The sequence below is a fragment of the Hipposideros armiger genome, unplaced genomic scaffold, assembly GCF_001890085.2.
Source record: "Hipposideros armiger isolate ML-2016 unplaced genomic scaffold, ASM189008v1 scaffold_522, whole genome shotgun sequence".
NCBI lineage: Eukaryota > Metazoa > Chordata > Mammalia > Chiroptera > Hipposideridae > Hipposideros > Hipposideros armiger.
The window spans coordinates 646,095-651,459 of record NW_017731872.1 but is presented as its reverse complement, the minus strand read 5'-3'; the positions used below and the strand labels follow the sequence as shown (position 1 = coordinate 651,459).

The following is a 5,365-nucleotide window of genomic DNA, read 5'->3' as shown; positions in this document are numbered from 1 at the left end:
TCTACATGTATGGGTATCCTTCCCCACCCTAAGCAGCCAAGAAACCTCCCTCGTCTAGCCCCCAGTTAGTCTCCAGAGATGTAACACCCTGTACTGTATGCACAAGACAAGAGGCACCAAATGAAGCAAGAAGGGATGGTGTTAAAAGCAGAAAGAGAAAGTACCCAGCCACGTAGCCCTCTGACACTTTCCTCTTCCCTGCTATCAATCATTTATTCAATAACTATTTATTGAGTACAACTTTATATGAGATACTTTTTTAGGGAATTCAACAGTGAACCACATAGGCAAAGTCCCTGATCTCATAGAACTGGCATTCGAGCAGAAAATACAGGCAATAAACAAATATATTAAGAAATATATATATATTAAAAGTGCAGGTGAGGGCCGGCCGAGTGGCGCGTTGGTTAAGAACTGGCTTGGGATACCAGAGGGCCCCAGTTCGGATTCCACATATGAGGGCCAGTGACACTGCCCTCTACAGCTAAGATGCTGAACAACAGCTTGACCTGGAGCTGGGCTACCGTGGGTCGCTGGTGACGGCGTAGGCTGCAGCCCCCTGCTGCAGTGGGCTGCCATGGGCTACCGTGTGTAGCCAGTAGCCAGTGTGAGCGGCCAGCAGCCGCGGTGAGCAGCCGTCCGGAGACCGACGACTGATCTGCCTCACCCGGGAAAAGCGAAATGATGGTGCCAACTTGGGCCAGTGAAGCAACATCCTCCACAACTAGATTGAAGAACAAAACAACAACAACTTGTCTGTTCCCTTTCCCTGATACCCCAATGCTGTTCCGTCCCCCAATTCCCCAATAAAATCCCCAATAAAATCTTTCTAAAAAAGTGCAGGTGATGCTCAAAGAAAACTGAAGTAGGATAATGAGATAGAGTGGCAGGACTCTACTTTGGAGAGGTGATCAGGGTAGGATCTCAGAGGAGCTGCCACAAAAGCAGAGACTTGAATGAAGTGAGGGCCCCACCAGGATGTGGGGACAAGAGTTCCAGACACCAAGTACAAAGTCTGTAAGACAGGAGCGTGCAAGGCTTACTCAAGGAACAGCAGGAAAGCCAGTGGGTGCCAGACATACAGTGATCCAGGGAAAAATAAGAATGAGGCAGGAGAAGCTGATGGGGACAAGATTCTGTAGAGTTTGAAGATTATGATGAGAACCTGAGATTGGATTCTGAGATAGATGAGAAGTCACTGGAGTGGTCTGAGCATATCTGAAGTCCACTTTAAAGGATTATTCTGGATGCCACCTGGAGAAAAGATAAAAGGGATGATGGTGGAGGCAGTCAGACCTGTCAGGAGCTATAAAAGAGCACCAGCACCAGACTGCTCATCACCACCAGCACACCAGCAAGAAGGAGGAGTGTCTCCTTTGGTGCCAACAAATATACTCTGAGAGAGGCTGTATCTACTGGTATCAGGGTCTGCTGTGAAAGGCATTGTGGACCCACAATACAGCCCACCAGGATACTGGACAACAAAGACTGACACACATGTACACACAGAGCTTCCAATTCCCTTTTTTTCTTAATTTTTTCTAATTCAATTATGAAACAGTTGGAACATGTAAGTACAAGAATAATAAACACCTATGTATCACCAGCAAGATAAACAGAAATTAGTTTACCTTATTTGCTTCATGTCTTTCTGCTTTAAAATGAATGGAAAAACTAATTTAAAAAGAAAAATATTATGCTGTAGCTGAAGTCCATTCTCTTTGAGATGAGGAGATTTTCCTGGATTACCTGGGTTGGCCCAATGTAATCACAACAATCCTTATAAGAGGGAAGCAGGGGGGTTAGAGTCAGCGAAGATGTGATAATAGAAGGACAGGTGAGTGAAGGAGAGGGGGGAAAGGGAGAGAGTAAGAGAGGGAGAGAGAGGGGTGAGCTATTTAAAGATGCTACACTCTGGCTATAAATATAGAGGAATAGGCTATGAGTTAAGAAGGAATGCAGGCAGCTTCTAGAGCTAGGAAAGGCAAGGAAACAGATTTTCTCCTAGAGAGTCCAGAAGGAATATAGCCCTGCTAACTCATTTGGACTTCCAACCCCCAAAACTGTAAGACAATAAATTTGTGTTGTTTTAAATCCCCAAATTTGTTTCAAATTTGCTTGTTACAGCAGCAATAGTGAACTAATACACCTAGAATATGCAAAGAAAACCTAGGCAGTGTGACTAATATGAAGAAAGTGAGGAGGCGAGTAGTACAAGATGATGAGATGAAGTTAAAGAAGCAATAAGGGCCACTGGGTTGGGGTCTTTTAGCCAATGGCCAGGACGTTGCCTTTTATTCTGAGTGAGGAAATCACTGAAGGGTATAGAGCAGAGGAGTGAAATGATTTAACTTACTTTACCTTATAAAAGAATTATTCTGACTGCAAAGAATAAGCAGGGGGGTAATAGGTAAGAAATTATTAAGGGTTGTCACGTCTAGCGTGGCAAGGGCAAACGGGTTTCTCTTGAGGGGCGGCGTAGATTGAATAAAGAGTCAGAGACAAAAGTAGAGTTAAGAGCAAGACCAAGGGACTCAGTCAGAGAAACTGAGCAAGCCCAAGGGACTCATTCAGAGAATCTGAGCGAGCCTCGAATCGGGTCAGCGCATGGCTTTTATTGAAAAGAAGTGAAACTGCTTTACTGCTGTCAATCAAATTAGCATCCGTTTGGGGTCTGGGCCTCAAAGCCTTTTTCCTTTAACATATCCCATTATGTTCCAGCAAATGCTATGCCTTCACATATCCGCCGCATAGCCCCAGGACACCTGGTTACTATGTCCTCCCAGAGGAGATTAGCTGTTTGCATTTCAACAGGTCCCAGTCACACCTTGAGGCACTCCTCAGAGGGAGCCTTATCGGCCTCGGTCATACCGGGGCACCCCCTCAGAGAGAATGCAGCCTTCCGGTCATACCGGGGCTTTTCTCTCAACTAATGGGAAAAGAGGCTAAATGTGGGGGGGCATGTTAATAGAAATCGGCTTCAGGCAACAAAGGGTAACTGTGGGTATACCTATATTTGTGCCTTCCTAAGGAGCCAACATCAGAGCTTTAAACATACAGGGGAAATAGACTTCACTTAAGTAATCCAGTCAGTCATTGTAGCTTTGCAACTGCCGAGCCGACTGCTCCCGTGTGCTGATCCCATGAAGTCATAAGAAAGTGTCTTGGAATGCTGAGACCCAAGGGAGTCATCTCTGTAAAGCTTCCTTATCAGATGGTCTCAGAATGCTGAGTTCATCTCCTGGGGTCGTGTGTGTGTGTGTGTGTGTGTGTGTGTGTGTGTGTGTGAAGGCACAGTACATGTTGGAGCACAATGGGGCTTCAGGGAAAACAGTTGCTAGGTACAAGTTTCACAGACTCAACAGATTGAAATGAGAAAAACAAATTTACTCCCTTGTAGCAGCGGATAATAAAAGCTACAGGTAAGCCTGATTCGGGGCTCAGCCCTAGAGACTTGAGCCCTCTGGCCCACTTTAACCTGCTACTTGGCTCTTGTCTTTCTTAACTCTTCGCAGCCCCTCTTGTACTCCACAGCCCTTGCCACACAGGAGGCGACAAGTCATTAAACAAATAAGCAAATATCAAGAACAAGCCCCGGGGCTGGGGAGTGGGAGACCAGTACCCAGAGGTACTGCAATATTTTATCTAAAATGTCTACTTTCTAACAAAAAACATGAAATCTGCAAAGAAACAGAAAAGTATGACCTGTACACACACAAAAAAAATGCAAAACAACAACTTACTATTTAAGAAAACTAAGGGAAACCATGTTTGAAGATGTAAGGAAGGATATGATGCCATTGTCATAGCAAATAGGGAATATCAATAAGAACATAAATTATAAAAAAATGAAAATTCTGGAGTTTAAAAATCTAATAACTAAAACGAAAATTTCATTGAAGGGGCTCAACAGTAGGCTTGAGCTGACAGAAGAAAGAATTAGCAAACCTGAAGATAGGTTGGTATAAAATATATAACCTGAAGAATGGAGAGAAAAAAATAATGAGGAAACAGAGACTCAGAGAAAGGTGGGACAACATTAAGCACACCAAGTATGCATAAAGGAAGTATCAGGAGGCAAAGAACCACAATAACATTAACAGCTGACTTAACAGCAGAAACAATGGAATCCAGAAGGCGGTGGGATAACATATTCAAAGTGCTCAAACAACAACAACAACAACAACAACAAAACCTGTCAACCAAGAATCCTGTATCTATTTTTTCTTCTGGTCTCAGGTATTTGGGAACTGCAGGTTTTGGTGCAGACATGGCCAAGTCCAAGAACCACATCACCCATAAACAGTCCCAAAAATGGCACAGAAACATCATCAAGAAACTCCAATCACAAAAGTATGAATCTCTTAAGAGAGTGGATACCAAGTTCCTGAGGAACATGTGATTTACCAAGAAGCACAACAAGAAGGCCTAAGGAAAATGCAAGCCAACAGTGGTAAGGCCGTGAGTGCATGGGCTGAGGCTATCAAAGCCCTTGTAAAGCCCAAGGAGGTCAAGCCCAAGGTCCCAAAAGGTAGCAGCCACAAGCTCAGTCGACTGGCCTATGTCACCTACCCCAAGCTTGGAAAATGTGCTCATGCCCACATTGCCAAGGATCTCAGGCTCTGCTAGCCAAGATCCAAGACCAAGGCTCAAACCAAGGCTATGGCTGCAGCAGCAGGTCTGCCTCCAGGTCAGACTCCAGCTCCCAAAGGTGCCCAGGCCCTCACAAAGGCTCCAGAGAAAAAGACTCTGGTGATGTGAGGATGGAAGGACTGGTGTGATCCTTAGGCAGCTGTCTGCATGGGGCTGGGGTCCTTCTGTGCTATTTTCTATGCTATTTGTACAAATAAACCTGAGGCAGGAGCTGTCCAAAAAAATCCTATATCCAGCAAAACTATCTTTCAAAACTGAAGAGGAAATACATCCTCAGATAAACAAAAATTGAGAGAATTTTTAGCTAGATAACCTGTCTAACAAAAAATATTAAAGGAATTTCTTCAGGCTAAAAGCAAGTGACCCCAGACAGTAATTCAAATCCACAATGTGGATGATTCCCAAAAATTTCATGTTAAGTGAAGAAAGTCTAACATAAAAGGTCACATTGTATAATGCTGTTTGTATGACATAACCAGGGTAGGTAAAACCATAAAAACAGAAAGCATATTGGTGGTTGCCAGGAGCTGAGGGAAAGGGAAGAATGGAAAGTAACTGCTTAGTAAGTACCAGGTTTTTTTTTGGAATGATGAAAATGTTTTGGAACTAGACAGAGATAGAGGTTGCACAATATCGTGAATGTACTAAATGCCATTAAATTGTTCACTTTAAAATGGTTAATTTTATGTTATGTAAATTTCATCTGAATAAA

The 5,365-nt window shown here is 43.7% G+C and overlaps 1 pseudogene; it reads left to right on the top strand.

Moving 5' to 3' along the window:
• The first annotated feature begins 4,270 nt into the window (after positions 1-4,270).
• Positions 4,271-4,761, top strand: LOC109396436 (60S ribosomal protein L29 pseudogene; annotated as a pseudogene).
• The last annotated feature ends 604 nt before the right edge of the window (positions 4,762-5,365 follow it).